Source organism: Taudactylus pleione, unplaced genomic scaffold, assembly GCF_031769625.1.
Source record: "Taudactylus pleione unplaced genomic scaffold, aTauple2 ptg001314l, whole genome shotgun sequence".
NCBI lineage: Eukaryota > Metazoa > Chordata > Amphibia > Anura > Myobatrachidae > Taudactylus > Taudactylus pleione.
In genome coordinates this window covers 14,647,129-14,665,251 of record NW_028285714.1, presented here as the reverse complement: position 1 = coordinate 14,665,251, position 18,123 = coordinate 14,647,129, and positions in this window count along the sequence as shown.

Sequence of the window (18,123 nt, the reverse complement as noted above, 5' to 3'; positions counted from 1 at the left end):
AATGTCTAGTGAGGGCCCAGTTAGGTATAATGTCTAGTGAGGGCCCAGTTAGGTATAATGTCTAGTGAGGGCCCATGGAGGTATAATGTCTAGAGAGGGTCCAGGGTGGTATAATGTGTAATGAGTGCCCAGAGTGGAATAATGTGTACTGAGGGCCCAGGGAGGTATAATGTCTAGTGAGGGCCCAGGTTGGAATAATGTGTAATGAGGGCCCAGGGAGACATAATGTCTACTGAGGGCCCAGGGAGGTATAGAGTTTAGTGAGGGAAGAGTGTGGTATAATGTCTACTGAGGGCCCAGTTAGGTATAATGTCTAGTGAGGGCCCAGGGAGGTATAATGTCTAGTGAGGGTCCAGGGTGGTATAATTTGTAATGAGTGCCCTGAGTGGAATAATGTGTACTGAGGGCCCAGGGAGACATAATGTCTACTGAGGGCCCAGGGAGGTATAATGTCTACTGAGGGCCCAGGGAGGTATAGAGTTTAGTGAGGGCCAAGGGATGTATAATGTCTAGTGAGGGCCCAGGTTGGAATAATGTGTACTGAGGGCCCAGGGAGACATAATGTCTACTGAGGGCCCAGGGAGGTATAATGTCTACTGAGAGCCCAGGTTGGTATAATGTGTAATGAGGGCCCAGGGAGGTATAATGTCTAGTGAGGGCCCAGAGTGGTTAATGTGTAATGAGGGCCCAGGGGGGTATATAATGTCTATTGGGGGCACATTGTGGCATAATGTGAACTATATGTTAATGTTTTCTTGTGTGCGTGCAGTAAAACTCATCTGTCAGGCCACCACATCTCCCTAATTTTTCAGAGTGCCCCATTAAAAGTAATAGTGTAGATGATCTTTAGGAAGGACCTTTGAGATGTGATTATTATAATCTGTTATTTGTCATTTTGTGAATCATCTTTATAAGAATAGTTAAAGAAATCTGGCATTATTATATTATAAGGTTATTAAAAAAAGTTTTATTCCATTTAGTTGTGAAACAGGATGGATCACATGCACCACTCCTGTGCCCACTACCAGCTGTGCCACGTAGCTGAGAGACCAACACCAGACGCTGAGTGACAGGACCAGCACAGCTCAGGCAGCAGTCAGGCCCCTCGGCTGAGGAATAGGGTGACCCTTGTAACCAAGGCACGCTCCGGCTGGAGAGTGACCATATATAGCTATAATGAGTATAGCAGTCATCAGTAACATCACACTGCTATTAGCAGTACCACACGCCAGCAACACCTTCATTACATCTTACTGGCTACAATAAAATCCCATGAAGCTGTAAGTGAGAGTTTTTTATTTGCTTTTCAGGAATACAGCAGCCCAGTCTCACAGGCAGCAACACGTTATTTCCCCTCACACAACAACATTTATCAGCCAACCTGGTGCAGATGGAAATTACACATTCCTCTGGCATCTAATCTTTACCATATATATCACGTAGTCTAATACACACTCTGAGCCTCATTCTAATCGCACACATCCGTGGTCACCTTTCTGTATGGCCGTGGCAGCCTGCTACTGCAAGTGTCCACCCGTCTATGCTGATTATCTGTCAGCATATTCTGCTAATTGTACCATTCTGCAATGGGTGAGTAATAGTTTAATAAGACTCTGCTACTTTCAGGAGGATAAACCATGGATTAAAGGATGAGTCAAAGTGGAGAATCCCTCTCTATAAGCTCATCCCTTCTATAATGTCTTTATAGCAGGACAGTGACCCATATATACAGATGTTTCCTCATCTAGCCTCCTTGCGCATTAAGCACAAAAGACGCTTGGCGCTAGGAAGTCACACGGCGCTCACCCGTTATGTGTAACGTGACTTGTAGCGCACAGAGGATAGATGTATGTGGACTAGGGGTGAGCGGGTTCGGATTTCTGAAATCCGAACCCCCCCGATCCGAGTCCGATCCGAGTCAGGCTCGACTTCTCCCGCCTGACTCGGATCTGAAATCGAGGCAAAACGTCATCATCCCGCCTTCCGAGTCTCGCGGGTTTTGGATCCTATATAAGGTACCCGCGTCGGCGCCATTTTCTCACTCGGCTGACAGTGAAGAGGGAGGGTGGGAGTTAGGGCTGTGTAGTGTAGTGTAGTGTAGTGCTGCTGTTGTCCACTACTTCAAAGTCCATAGGGGCTGGCTGTGTTGTGCTGTGCTGCTGTTGTTAATAGGGGCTGTGTCCACTACTTCAAAGTCCATAGGGGCTGGCTGGACTGTGTTGTGCAGTCAGTTCTCCATAGGGGCTGTGTCCACTCCAAAGTCCTGTGCAGTGTCCCAGACCTAAAGGGGTGCTGTAGTGTTGTCCAGGGGGTGCTCTGTCCATCAGGGGTGCTCCCCCCAAGTGCTAAAAAAATAATATATTTCCTGTGTTTGTGAATTGTGTGCGCAGTAGCCGCACGTGCATCAACAAAGTAGTGCCAAGCGTGCGCCTGTGTCATAAGTAAAGGGCCGGCTGGCTTGACCGTTAAAGGGTGCTGTAACCCCCAAAGTACACTCCAGTCCAAACCAAAAAAAAAATTATTTTCTGTGTTTGTGAATTGTGTGCGCAGTAGCCGCACGTGCATCAACAAAGTAGTGCCAAGCGTGCGCCTGTGTCATAAGTAAAGGGCCGGCTGGCTTGACCGTTAAGGGTGCTGTAACCCCCGAAAGTACACTCCAGTCCAAACCAAAAAAAAAATTATTTTCTGTGTTTGTGAATTGTGTGCGCAGTAGCCGCACGTGCATCAACAAAGTAGTGCCAAGCGTGTGCCTGTGTCATAAGTAAAGGGCCGGCTGGCTTGACCGTTAAAGGGTGCTGTAACCCCCGAAAGTACACTCCAGTCCAAACCAAAAAAAAATAATTTTCTGTGTTTGTGAATTGTGTGCGCAGTAGCCGCACGTGCATCAACAAAGTAGTGCCAAGCGTGCGCCTGTGTCATAAGTAAAGGGCCGGCTGGCTTGACCGTTAAGGGTGCTGTAACCCCCGAAAGTACACTCCAGTCCAAACCAAAAAAAAAATTATTTTCTGTGTTTGTGAATTGTGTGCGCAGTAGCCGCACGTGCATCAACAAAGTAGTGCCAAGCGTGCGCCTGTGTCATAAGTAAAGGGCCGGCTGGCTTGACCGTTAAAGGGTGCTGTAACCCCCAAAGTACACTCCAGTCCAAACCAAAAAAAAAATTATTTTCTGTGTTTGTGAATTGTGTGCGCAGTAGCCGCACGTGCATCAACAAAGTAGTGCCAAGCGTGCGCCTGTGTCATAAGTAAAGGGCCGGCTGGCTTGACCGTTAAGGGTGCTGTAACCCCCGAAAGTACACTCCAGTCCAAACCAAAAAAAAAATTATTTTCTGTGTTTGTGAATTGTGTGCGCAGTAGCCGCACGTGCATCAACAAAGTAGTGCCAAGCGTGCGCCTGTGTCATAAGTAAAGGGCCGGCTGGCTTGACCGTTAAGGGTGCTGTAACCCCCGAAAGTACACTCCAGTCCAAACCAAAAAAAAAATTATTTTCTGTGTTTGTGAATTGTGTGCGCAGTAGCCGCACGTGCATCAACAAAGTAGTGCCAAGCGTGCGCCTGTGTCATAAGTAAAGGGCCGGCTGGCTTGACCGTTAAAGGGTGCTGTAACCCCCAAAGTACACTCCAGTCCAAACCAAAAAAAATATTATTTTCTGTGTTTGTGAATTGTGTGCGCAGTAGCCGCACGTGCATCAACAAAGTAGTGCCAAGCGTGCGCCTGTGTCATAAGTAAAGGGCCGGCTGGCTTGACCGTTAAAGGGTGCTGTAACCCCCGAAAGTACACTCCAGTCCAAACCAAAAAAAAATTATTTTCTGTGTTTGTGAATTGTGAGCGCAGTAGCCGCACGTGCATCAACAAAGTAGTGCCAAGCGTGCGCCTGTGTCATAAGTAAAGGGCCGGCTGGCTTGACCGTTAAAGGGTGCTGTAACCCCCAAAGTACACTCCAGTCCAAACCAAAAAAAAAATTATTTTCTGTGTTTGTGAATTGTGTGCGCAGTAGCCGCACGTGCATCAACAAAGTAGTGCCAAGCGTGCGCCTGTGTCATAAGTAAAGGGCCGGCTGGCTTGACCGTTAAAGGGTGCTGTAACCCCCGAAAGTACACTCCAGTCCAAACCAAAAAAAAATTATTTTCTGTGTTTGTGAATTGTGTGCGCAGTAGCCGCACGTGCATCAACAAAGTAGTGCCAAGCGTGCGCCTGTGTCATAAGTAAAGGGCCGGCTGGCTTGACCGTTAAGGGTGCTGTAACCCCCGAAAGTACACTCCAGTCCAAACCAAAAAAAAAATTATTTTCTGTGTTTGTGAATTGTGTGCGCAGTAGCCGCACGTGCATCAACAAAGTAGTGCCAAGCGTGTGCCTGTGTCATAAGTAAAGGGCCGGCTGGCTTGACCGTTAAAGGGTGCTGTAACCCCCGAAAGTACACTCCAGTCCAAACCAAAAAAAAATAATTTTCTGTGTTTGTGAATTGTGTGCGCAGTAGCCGCACGTGCATCAACAAAGTAGTGCCAAGCGTGCGCCTGTGTCATAAGTAAAGGGCCGCCTGGCTTGACCGTTAAGGGTGCTGTAACCCCCGAAAGTACACTCCAGTCCAAACCAAAAAAAAAATTATTTTCTGTGTTTGTGAATTGTGTGCGCAGTAGCCGCACGTGCATCAACAAAGTAGTGCCAAGCGTGCGCCTGTGTCATAAGTAAAGGGCCGGCTGGCTTGACCGTTAAAGGGTGCTGTAACCCCCGAAAGTACACTCCAGTCCAAACCAAAAAAAAATTATTTTCTGTGTTTGTGAATTGTGTGCGCAGTAGCCGCACGTGCATCAACAAAGTAGTGCCAAGCGTGCGCCTGTGTCATAAGTAAAGGGCCGGCTGGCTTGACCGTTAAGGGTGCTGTAACCCCCGAAAGTACACTCCAGTCCAAACCAAAAAAAAAATTATTTTCTGTGTTTGTGAATTGTGTGCGCAGTAGCCGCACGTGCATCAACAAAGTAGTGCCAAGCGTGCGCCTGTGTCATAAGTAAAGGGCCGGCTGGCTTGACCGTTAAGGGTGCTGTAACCCCCGAAAGTACACTCCAGTCCAAACCAAAAAAAAAATTATTTTCTGTGTTTGTGAATTGTGTGCGCAGTAGCCGCACGTGCATCAACAAAGTAGTGCCAAGTGTGCGCCTGTGTCATAAGTAAAGGGCCGGCTGGCTTGACCGTTAAAGGGTGCTGTAACCCCCAAAGTACACTCCAGTCCAAACCAAAAAAAAAATTATTTTCTGTTTGTGAATTGTGTGCGCAGTAGCCGCACGTGCATCAACAAAGTAGTGCCAAGAGTGCGCCTGTGTCATAAGTAAAGGGCCGGCTGGCTTGACCGTTAAGGGTGCTGTAACCCCCGAGAGTACACTCCAGTCCAAACCAAAAAAAAAATTAATTTTCTGTGTTTGTGAATTGTGTGCGCAGTAGCCGCACGTGCATCAACAAAGTAGTGCCAAGCGTGCGCCTGTGTCATAAGTAAAGGGCCGGCTGGCTTGACCGTTAAAGGGTGCTGTAACCGCCGAAAGTACACTCCAGTCCAAACCAAAAAAAAATTATTTTCTGTGTTTGTGAATTGTGTGCGCAGTAGCCGCACGTGCATCAACAAAGTAGTGCCAAGCGTGCGCCTGTGTCATAAGTAAAGGGCCGGCTGGCTTGACCGTTAAGGGTGCTGTAACCCCCGAAAGTACACTCCAGTCCAAACCAAAAAAAAAATTATTTTCTGTGTTTGTGAATTGTGTGCGCAGTAGCCGCACGTGCATCAACAAAGTAGTGCCAAGCGTGTGCCTGTGTCATAAGTAAAGGGCCGGCTGGCTTGACCGTTAAAGGGTGCTGTAACCCCCAAAAGTACACTCCAGTCCAAACCAAAAAAAAATAATTTTCTGTGTTTGTGAATTGTGTGCGCAGTAGCCGCACGTGCATCAACAAAGTAGTGCCAAGCGTGCGCCTGTGTCATAAGTAAAGGGCCGGCTGGCTTGACCGTTAAGGGTGCTGTAACCCCCGAAAGTACACTCCAGTCCAAACCAAAAAAAAAATTATTTTCTGTGTTTGTGAATTGTGTGCGCAGTAGCCGCACGTGCATCAACAAAGTAGTGCCAAGCGTGCGCCTGTGTCATAAGTAAAGGGCCGGCTGGCTTGACCGTTAAAGGGTGCTGTAACCCCCAAAGTACACTCCAGTCCAAACCAAAAAAAAAATTATTTTCTGTGTTTGTGAATTGTGTGCGCAGTAGCCGCACGTGCATCAACAAAGTAGTGCCAAGCGTGCGCCTGTGTCATAAGTAAAGGGCCGGCTGGCTTGACCGTTAAGGGTGCTGTAACCCCCGAGAGTACACTCCAGTCCAAACCAAAAAAAAAAATTATTTTCTGTGTTTGTGAATTGTGTGCGCAGTAGCCGCACGTGCATCAACAAAGTAGTGCCAAGCGTGCGCCTGTGTCATAAGTAAAGGGCCGGCTGGCTTGACCGTTAAGGGTGCTGTAACCCCCGAGAGTACACTCCAGTCCAAACCAAAAAAAAAAATTATTTTCTGTGTTTGTGAATTGTGTGCGCAGTAGCCGCACGTGCATCAACAAAGTAGTGCCAAGCGTGCGCCTGTGTCATAAGTAAAGGGCCGGCTGGCTTGACCGTTAAGGGTGCTGTAACCCCCGAGAGTACACTCCAGTCCAAACCAAAAAAAAAAATTATTTTCTGTGTTTGTGAATTGTGTGCGCAGTAGCCGCACGTGCATCAACAAAGTAGTGCCAAGCGTGCACCTGTGTCATAAGTAAAGGGCCGGCTGGCTTGACCGTTAAAGGGTGCTGTAACCCACAAAGTACACTCCAGTCCAAACCAAAAAAAAAATTATTTTCTGTGTTTAGCCGCACGTATATATCAAATCGATATAACATAAATGGAGGACCAAACTTTCTCCGATAAAAATAAAATAGAGAAAGATCAAGAACCACTTCCTCCTAGTGCTGAAGCTGCTGCCACTAGTCATGACATAGACGATAACATGCCATCAACGTCGTCTGCCAAGGCCGATGCCCAATGTCATAGTAGAGGGCACATACAATCCCAAATGGCAAAGTTCAGGAAAATGACCTTGAAAAAGACATTTAAATCAGCTGAAGAGAAACGTAAACTTGCCAATATGCCATTTACGACACGGAGTGGCAAGGAACGGCTAAGGTCGATCCCTAGTATGTTCATGACTAGTGGTTCAGCTTCACATGACGATGGAAGCCCTCCTCCCACTAAAAAAATCAAAAGAGTTAAGCTGGCAAAAGCACAGCGAAGAACTGTGCTTTCTAAGAAGATATCACAAATCCCCAAGGAGAGTCCAAGTGTGGTGGTGGTTGCGATGCCTGACCTTCCCAGCACTGGACGGGAAGAGGTGGCTCTTTCCACCATTTGCACGCCCCCTGCAAGTGCTGAAAGGAGCACCCACAGTCCACTTGCTGATATGCAAATTGAAGATGTCACTGTTGAAGTACAACAGGATGAGGATACTGGTGTAGCTGGCGCTGAGGAGGAAGTTGGCGAGGAGGATTCTGATGGTGATGTGGTTTGTTTAAATCAGGCTCCAGGGGAGACAGTTGTTGTCCGTGGGATGAAAAAGCCCATCACGGTCATGCCTGGGCAGAAGACCAAACATTCCACCTCTTTGGTCTGGCAATATTTCTATCCAAATCCGGACAACAACTGTCTTGCCATATGTACCATATGTAAAGGTGAAATAAGTAGGGGTAGGGACGTCAACCACCTAGGAACATCCTCCCTTATACGGCACCTGCAGCGCGTTCATAAAAAGTTACTGTCAAGTTCAGAAACTTTGGCTAAGACCGTAAGCAGTCCAGGGACACCTAAATCCCGTTGTCCTGTTGTATCCAAGCGCCTGCAAACCACACCGTCAACTCCCTCCTCGTCAATTTCCTCCTTAGTCAGGATCGGAAGTAGTCCTGCAGGCCATGTCACTGGCATGACTGACTCTCCTATCCGGGATTCCTCTGGAGGATCCTGCATTGCTACGCCTACTGCTGCCGCTGCTGCTGTTGCTGCTGCTGGGAGTCGTTCATCATCCCAGAGAGGAAGTAGGAACACCACTACTTTTACTAAACAATTGACCCTCCAACAGTCCTTAGCGAGGAGGATGAAGTACGACAGCAGCCATCCTGAAGCAAAACGTATAACTGAGGCCTTGACTGCTATGTTGGTGTTAGACGTGCGTCCGGTATCCGCCATTAGTGCAGTGGGATTTAGACAATTGATGGAGGTAGTGTGTCCCCGGTTCCAAATCCCGTCTAGATTCCACTTCACTAGGCAGGCGATACCGAGACTGTACAGAAACGTCAGAAAAAGTGTCCTCAGTGTCCTGAAAAATGCCGTTGTACACAATGTCCACTTAACCACGGACATGTGGACAAGTGGAACAGGGCAGACTAAGGACTATATGACTGTGACAGCCCACTGGGTAGATGTATCACCTTACGCAGCAACAGCAGCAGCGTCACCAGTAGCAGCATCTCAGAAACGCCAGCTCGTTACAAGGCAGGCTACGCTGTGTATCACCGGTTTCAGTAAGAGGCACACCGCCGACAACCTCTTAGAGAAACTGAGGGAAATCATCGCCCAGTGGCTTACCCCACTTAGACTCTCCTGGGGATTTGTGATATCTGACAACGCCACCAATATTGTGCGGGCATTACATCTGGGCAAATTCCAGCACGTCCCATGTTTTGCTCACACAATAAATTTGGTGGTGCAGAATTTTCTGAAAAGCGACAGGGGCGTGCAGGAGACGCTTTGGGTGGCCCGAAAAATTTCTGGCCACTTTCGCCATTCAGCGACTGCGTGCCGAAGACTGGAGCGCCAGCAAACACTCTTGAACCTGCCCCGCCATCACCTGAAGCAAGAGGTTGTGACGCGGTGGAACTCAACCCTCTATATGCTTCAGAGGATGGAGGAGCAGCAAAAGGCCATACAAGCCTATACATCCACCTATGACATAGGCAAAGGAGGGGGTATGCACCTGACTCAAGCGCAGTGGAGAATGATTTCCGTGTTGTGCAAGGTTCTCCAGCCCTTCGAACTTGCCACACGTGAAGTCAGTTCAGACACAGCCAGCTTGAGTCAGGTCATTCCCCTCATCAGGCTTTTGCAGAAGCAGCTGGAGAAAGTGAAGGAGGAGCTAAGACGGAGCGATTCCGCTCGGCATGTGGGACTTGTGGATGAAGCCCTTCATTCGCTTTGCCAGGATTCCAGGGTGGTCAATCTGTTGAAATCAGACCACTACATTTTGGCCACCGTGCTTGATCCTAGGTTTAAAGCCTATGTGGTGTCTCTCTTTCCGGCCGACACAAGCCTGCAGAGGTGCAAAGACCTGCTGGTGAACACACTGTCAGCTGAAGCGGAACGTGACACGTCAACGGCTCCTTCTTCATTTTCTCCCGCAACTGGGGCTGCCAGGAAAAAACTTAGGTATCCTAAGCAACCCGCTGGCGGTGATGCAGGGCAGGCAGGACCAAGTTTGGACATCTGGTCCGGACTGAAGGACCTGGCAACAATTTCTGACATGTCTACTGTCACTGCATAAGTTACTGTCACCATTGACAGAATGGTGGAGGATTACATCGGTGACAGCATCCAAGTAGGCATGTCAGACAGTCCATACCTGTACTGGCAGGAAAAAGAGGCAATTTGGAGGCCCCTGTACAAGCTGGCTCTATTTTACCTGAGTTGCCCCCCCTCCAGTGTGTACTCCGAAAGAGTGTTTAGTGCAGCCGGGAACCTTGTCAGCGAAAGGCGTAGGAGGTTGCTTCCACAGAATGTGGAGAAGATGATGTTCATCAAAATGAATTATCAGCTCTTCCAGGGAGACCAGCCTCCAGAAGGTACAGAGGGACCTGTGGTGGTGGATTCAAGTGGGGACGAGTTAATACTTTGTGAGGATGAGGATGTACACACTGAAGAGGGTGAGGAATCGGTGGATGAGGAGGATGAGGATGACATCTTGCCTCCGTAGAGCCAGTTTGTGCAGGGACACATTAATTGCCAGCTTGTTTTGTGGGGGCCCAAACGAACCAATCATTTCAGCCACAGTTGTGTGGCAGACCCTGGCGCTGAAATGATTGATTTGTTAAAGTGTGCATGTCCTGTTTATACAACATAAGGGTGGGTGGGAGGGCCCAAGGACAATTCCATCTTGCACTTCTTTTTTTTCTTTGCATTATGTACAGTTTGGGGCCTAGTTTTTCTAACTGCCATCCTGTCTGCCACTGCAGTGTCACTCCTAGATGGGTCACGTATTTGTGCCGCCCACTCGTGTCGCTTAGCATAGTCATCCAGCTACCTCGGTGCAACCTTTTGGACATGAAAACACTATTGTGAGGTGTGAGGTGTTCAGAATAGACTGGAAATGAGTGGAAATTAAGGTTATTGAGGTTAATAATAGCATAGGAGCAGAGAAACCAACAAATTCTGTGATTTTAGCTGTTTTTATGCTTTTTAAAAAAAAAATACAGATCCAAAACACAAAACCCAGAACCCAAAACACGGAAGGGTGGTTTTGGCAAAACCAATCCAGATCCAAAACACGAAGAAAGATCCAGATCCAAAACCAAAACACAAAACACGAAAAGTGGCCGGTGCACACCCCTAATATTTACATATATGTATAACAGCCAGAGTCACAGAGGTAGGTTGTAGCTGCAAAGCACAGAAGAGATCACATAAGGAATGACAGCATTGTCTCACAGCCATACACATATATAAGTGTGTTAGCATTATATATTATATATGTATGGGCATAAGTATGTATACATATATGTATAACAGCCAGAGTCACAGAGGTAGGTTGTAGCTGCAGAGCACAGGAGAGATCACATAAGGAATGGCAGCATTGTCTCACAGCCATACACATATATAAGTGTGTGTGCATTATCTATTATATAAAAGTGAAAATTTGTCCTTCTGTCCTTCTATCCTTCTTTCTTTCTATACAAATCCACAGTTTACAAATTAAGATTGTGAAATTTTACATATGAGCGTATTAAAACACGGCGGAGGCAACTAAGAAAATGTAAATCGAAATTAATTACTTTTAATTTTTTATTAATTAAAAACCACAATTTTGGCTGTATGCTCATTGAGGGGAATTCAGGGCCTGAACGCTCGCAAGCGGGTCTATGAGACTGCCAATGTATAAAATCACATGATTTAAGTAAAAAACCACATTTGCAGTCTCATAGGTTACACAGTCATATATTTAAAAATAAATAGCAAGTAGGTAAGATAAACTGGTGAATGCAAAAGGTATTTTAGAATCACATCTTATTTTGTGTGACATGTTGTTATTTAGTGCAGTATTGTGTGGAATAAGATGCCAAAGCTGGGCATATAATGTGTGGCATTATACATAGAAGTGCATTACAGTGTGGCATTTTTTGCAAAGGTGGTTGTCCTTTGCCCAAAATGCCTCACAATAATACACTTCTTGAGCCAAGGGGTTTTCAGAGTCAGTGATAAAGACAATGATAAGGGCGCGGAAGCCTTCTTCAGTCCGCATTTTCTATAGGGTTTGGCACGTGTTTTTTCAGTGGTGTAAACTGAGGGAATATGATCCTAGTGTGTTTAGGGTCTCCCGAGTGCTATCTTTACTCCAGTCAGGTTTAGAGCGGGGTCTTCGTCTGGCCTCCCTGAGAGTGCAAGCTTATGCGCTTGGGGTTTGGTTTCAGCGTAGGATTGCTCCGCTACCTGATATAGGACATTTCCTCACGGTGTTTTGAGGGTGCAGCCACCTTTTTTTCACTCGTTAGCACCGTGGGATTTATCATTGGTTCTTAAGGCATTACAGGCTCCCCCTTTTGAACCCGTTGAAATCAGTAGATCTCAAGTGGATGACAGCAAAGACAATTTTTCTTTTGGCCATCGCTTCTGCTCGTAGGGTGTCTGACTTGGCAGCTTTGTTGGTTTGCTCTCCTTTCCTAGTTATTCATCAGGATAGAGCGGTGCTGCCTACCAGAGCAGGATATCTTCCTAAGGTGGTATCACGATTTCATATAAATGAAGAGATTGTGGTCCCAGCTTTTCAGGCCTCAGGATTGTCCGTACGTGAGGCTTCCCTGGATGTTGTACGTGCTCTGCGTATTTATGTGGATCGCACCAGCAACTTGAGAAAGTCTGATTCTCTATTTGTTGTGTATGGCTGCCATAAACGGGGTTGGCCAGCCAATAAACAGACCTTAGCAAAATGGCTTTGTATGACTATATCACAGGTATACACTCAGGCTGGTCGTAGTGTGCCAGATTCGGTCAAGGCACACTCTACGCGGTCTGTGGGTCCTTCGTGGACAGCCCGCTGGGGTGCCTTTGCGGAACAATTGTGCAAGGCAGCCACTTGGTCGTCTGTCCACACGTCTGTCCACACTTTTATTAAACACTATGCTTTTGACACCTTTGCCCCTCAGGATGCCTCCTTCGGGCGCAGGGTCTTCCTTTCTTCCGAGACACAGGAGCGTCCCCGCCCTTAGGGGTATTGCTTGGGTATATCCCCAACGTAATGGCTGTGGACCCCATGGACCCTGAAGAAGAAAATAAAAGTTATGGTATAACATACCTTTGTTAACTCTTTTTCTTCTTCGGGGTCCATGGGTTCCACAGCCATTATGTTGGGGTATGAATCCCGGTCACCAAACAGTTAACGCAAACGAGTTCTCTGCTCCCAGGATGCACCGGGGTTCCTCCTCACATACCCCACCCCCTGCCACAGGTAGCCAGTTCTTCCTGTTTGGTGTGTTCACCACATAGACAGTGGGACTGCAGACAAGTAAAAAAAAAAAAAAGGAAGGAGAGTTTTACTCTCTATCTCAGCGGGTGGTCTGAGCTGTCCTGGAAGCAGCCTCGCGCCTGATCGTACCTGCCACGCGCTGCAACTACCTCCTCTGGCGCCGCACCGCTAGCCTTGGCAGGTCCTTGGCAGGGGATTCGGCAGGGGCCCGCAGGCCCTGAAACGCAACCGGATCAAGGGATTGGCAGGTAAGCAGGTGGTTGCGGTGGCCGCTGACACAGGGACCACGTGGCGGTTCGGCCTCCGGCAGGAGGCATACAGCTTGTCTCCTAGTCTAGACCGCCAGGATATGATGTTCCTGACCAGCCGGGGCTTGTGGCGGCGGCCAGGTCAGTTTACCGGGCAGGTCCAAGCAGCATAGGGGAGGTACGCTTCCCCGGCAGCCCCTCCCCCAATCCACACTCTAGTTCAGTCCTCTGGTGCAGTGATTGGGGATTGCTCCTCCTAGCCTCCATATAGGGCAGCCAGAGTGTATGTCAGTTGCTCTCTGAACGCTGCTCCTACAGGACGCTGGGCAGTCTCCCTGTATACCTTGCCTACTGCTGGTTTAGGTGTTTACAGGGCTCTATCCTACCTAAACTTAGGCTGATTGTGGTAGTGAGAGCTTATATGCATATGGCTCGCAGAGTATTTATGCATGACATGTGATTGTTGTTTATGGATACTGTTTCTTCTGTAAAAGAACTGTAATTCCTGTATACTGTCACTGTCTCTCCCCTTCACTTGCTACAGGTGTGTGGGTTGAGAGTAGAAAGCATCACATAGACACTCAGAACCAGTGGCATAGTGTTATGTCTAAGGAGTCTGAGGGTCAGGTGGCGGGAGCCCCGTTGCTGATGCAAGGCAGGATTGTCCCCACAGGACTTTCTACAAAATGGACTTTGTGGGAACTGTTTCAGACAGCCACCACACCAATTAAGTTTGCCTGTTTCAGGCCCTGATCCCCCTTGGGCGTCATTTTCTCATGTTATGACTCAGGTGGCGGAACAGCTGGCTGCCCCAGTACCACTCGTTTGGGGTTTGCCTCAGCAGATGCATCCTATGCCCACGATGTGGCCGCCTTGGATGGACCCTGGTGCTGGTAAGGTTATGGCATCATCCTCGGGGGTGTTTCAGCCTCAGGCTGTCAAGCCAAAGCAGCCTAAATCTAGGCGCCATGTATCGCCTCATATGGGTGAGTACTCCAGTGCCTCCGAGGAGGAGGAACAGGCACAGGACTCTTCACAGGAGTCTAGCTTCGAGGAGGGTGATGATCATTTCCTAGTAGCCGATGTCCCCTTTCTGATAAGGGTGTTAAATATCGAGGAAGGGGATCATCCGCATAGGAAAGCCCCCCTGTTTAAGCACCAGAAAGTGGTTAAGTCAGAATTAATAAAGTCTGAGCATTTATCAGAACTTATGGAGGAAGCCTGGGTCCGTCTGGATAAGATAAGCCATTTCCAGCAGAGGACTGTGCCAAGTGGGAGAATCCACCGTCAGTTGATGCACATGTGGCACAGCTGATTAAACATACCACTCTGCTAATCCCAGCAGTTTCGCTGAAGGAAACCACGGATAGGAGACTGGAGACTTTTCTCAAATCAATTTTTTCGCTGGCAGGAACGGCCACCCGCCCAGCTATGGCCACTGCCTGGGTAGCAAGAGCTATTGAGGAGTGGGCCAAAACTCTAACGGAGTCTTTACCAGATGTCTCTAAGGAGCAACAGGATATGATCTCCTTTATTACAGAAGGGGCCTCTTATTTGGGAGATGCCACCTTGGATGCAAGGATCCTTTCCTCTAAGGTTTCAGCAGAGTCCGTGGTGGCACGTAGGATCCTCTGGTTGAAGGATTGTAAGGCAGATGCCGGGTCCAAAAAGGCCCTAGAATTCCTTCCATTCACAGGAGGTGTTCTCTTTGGTCCAGAATTGGACAAAATTGTATCCTCCATGGCAGCCTCAAAGACGACAGGTTTGCCATCAGCAACCTCGTCTAAATTGAGGAGGGCGTCCTTTCAGGAGTTTCGGCCGCAGGGCAAGGCCAAAGGTCAGCCCTCAGCGAGATTTCCACCAAAAAAGGCAGGACCCAGGAAGCCCTGGCAGAACAAACGTCCAGGATCTAGGGTCCAGGATAAACCAGTGGCCTGATGGGACGTGCCTGCCCTGGGGGAACCCAGGGTGGGGGGCTGACTACTTCGGTTCTCAGAGCCCTGGCACCTCACGACGGAGGATGCCTGGGTTCAAGAAGTTGTTTCCCGAGGGTATGCCCTGACGTTTTGGAGGACTCCTCCACAAAGGTTCTTTTGTGTAAACCCGCAGGTGGGTTCAGAAAGAGCTTTGGCCCTTCAGAAGGCTATTCTTGCCTTGCTAGCATCGGACGTAGTGATTCCGGTGCCAGAGAATCAGTTCCGAGAGGGGTTTTACTCCAATCTGTTCTTGGTTCAGAAACCGAATGGGTCATACCAGCCTATTCTGAATCTGAGAGAGCTCAACAAATTTGTTCGAGCCCCCAGGTTCAGGATGGAAACATTGCGATCGATTGTGTTGGCAATGGAACAGGGGGACTATATGGTATCCCTAGATATACAGGATGCCTACCTTCACATCCCAATCACACAGGCTCATCAAAAATGTCTTCGTTTTGCGGTAGGGGAGGAACATTTTCAGTTCCAGGCCCTCGGGTATTCACCAAGGTGATGGCAGTGATGATGGAATCCCTCAGATGCCAAGGCGTCTTGATTTTGCCTTACTTGGACGACCTCCTGTTGCTGGGGCAGTCCCCACAGCAGGTACAGGATCATTTGAGGCTGACAGTATCATGTCTGTGCAATCACGGCTGGATCATAAACTGGCAAAAGTCGTCACCCTGTCCGGTACAACAGATGTGTCATTTGGGAGCGAGATTGGACTCCGTGGTGCAGAAAATATATCTGCCAGAGGAGAAGATCCTTGCCCTACAATCACGAATATGCAGGTTGCTTCGCAACAGGCAGATAACCGTTTTAGTAGCCATGCAGGTCCTGGGGTCGATGGTGGCCACCTTCAGGATGGTGGAATACGCTCAATTGCACTCCAGACCACTGCAGCAATTAGTTCTGTCTCGCTGGAACAAGGATCAACACTCGATCAGGTCTCAGCTGCTGCGTCTCTCTCCAGAGGTACGGTTGTCCCTGACCTGGTGGTTGCAGACAAAGCATCTCAGGCAGGGTCGCCCCTTTTGGGTGCTGGATTGGACATTAGTCAAAACCGATGCCAGTCTTCAAGGTTGGGGGGCGATGATGGGGTCACACACTTTCCAAGGAAAGTGGTCAGTGGCGGAAAGCCGGCTACCGATAAACATCCTGGAACTAAGAGCTATATTCAAAGCTTTAGTGCAGGCTCAGGAAATCTTAAAGGGCAGGTCGGTGCAGATGCAGTCGGACAATCGCACCGCAGTCGCCTACCTAAATCATCAAGGGGGCACAAGGAGTCGGGCTGCCTTGGCAGAGGTATCAAAGATCCTGGTATGGGCAGAGACTCATCTGCCCACGATATCTGCCGTGTTCATTCCAGGAATCCTGAATTGGGAGGCCGATTTTCTCAGTCGGCAAGAGATAAATGCAGGAGAATGGGCCCTATATCCACAGGTTTTTCGGAACCTTGTGGACAGGTGGGGTCTACCAGAAATAGATCTGATGGCATCAAGAAGGAACAACAAGGTTCCCAGGTACAGATCCTGGACAAGAGATCCGAGAGCCGAGTTTGTAGAAGCACTGACAGTAAAGTGGCGTTACAAGCTGGTATATCTGTTTCCCCCGTTTGCTCTTCTGCCCAGAGTTGTCAGAAAGATCAAACAAGAGGGCAGTACCGTCATATTAATAGCTCCGGCATGGCCGAGACGGCACTGGTTCACAGATCTACGGTCTCTCTCCATAGACACTCCATGGCCTCTGCCATTGAGACCGGATCTGTTGCTACAGGGTCCCTGCTGGTACCCGGATCTTCATCGGCTATCGCTGATGGCATGGCTCTTGAGGCCTCCGTCTTGAGGAAGGAGTTTTCCGAGTCTGTTATACGGACGATGCTGAAGGCACGGAAACCATCCTCAGCCCGTATATACTATAGGGGTTGGCATACTTTATTTCAGTGGTGTGAACTGAAAGGATATGATCCACAGAAATTCCTGATATCCAGAGTGTTGGATTTTCTTCAAAGCGGTCTGGAAAAAGGGCTCCGCCTGGCCTCTTTAAGGGTACAAGTGTCAGCTCTTTCAGTCTGGTTCCAACATAAAATTGCTCTGAGACCAGATATAAAGACCTTTTTTCAGGGGTGTTGAGAATTCAGCCTCCCTTCGTTTCCCCAGTTGTTCCGTGGGACTTGACTCTAGTTCTGAAGGTTATACAGGCTCCTCCGTTTGAGCCTTTAAATTCAATAGACATCAAGTGGCTAACAGCAAAGACGGTATTCCTCCTTGCTATGGCATTTGCACGTAGAGTGTCGGATTTAGCTGCGCTTTCCTTCCGGGAGCCGTTCTTGGTATTTCATCAAGATAGAGCAGAGCTGCGTACTAGGGAGGGTTACCTTCCAAAAGTGGTGTCTAAATTTCATATTAATGAAGAAATAGTAGTTCCAGCATTTCAGGGCACAAGTCTCTCACAAGGTGAGGCTTCCCTGGATGTGGTCCGTGCGTTGAGAATTTATGTTAAACGCACGAGCAAATGGAGGAAGTCCGATTCACTTTTTGTGCTTTATGGTTGTCATAAGCGTGGCTGGCCAGCCAGTAAACAGACACTGGCCAGGTGGATTCGCATGGCAATTTCATTGGCTTATACACAGGCTGGTATGCGGGTGCCGGATTCAGTGACGGTACATTCTACTAGGGCGGTAGGTCCATCATGGGCGGCCCGCCGGGGTGCTTCTGCTGAGCAATTATGCATGCAGCCACATGGTCTTCCATCCATACCTTTGTCAAATTTTATTCCTTTGACACCTTTGCCTCTCAGGATGCCTCCTTCGGGCGTAGGATTCTCCTCTCTTCCGAGAGCCAGGAGCGTCCCCGCCCGTAGGGTTAGTGCTTTGGGATATCCCCAACATAATGGCTGTGGACCCCATGGACCCCGAAGAAGAAAATAAGAGTTATGGTATGACATACCTTTGTTAACTCTTTTTCTTCGAGGTCCATGGGGTCCACAGGACACCCACCCAGACGCACCTGTAGTTTTGGGGGAGGTTTTTTCCGTAGTTGTTCTTTTGAGAGTCTGGACTCGTGAGTATGGGTTTTTCTTTCTTATCCTTTGTTTGTCTCTGCCTGCTTGAGCTTGGTAACGAACTGGCTACCTG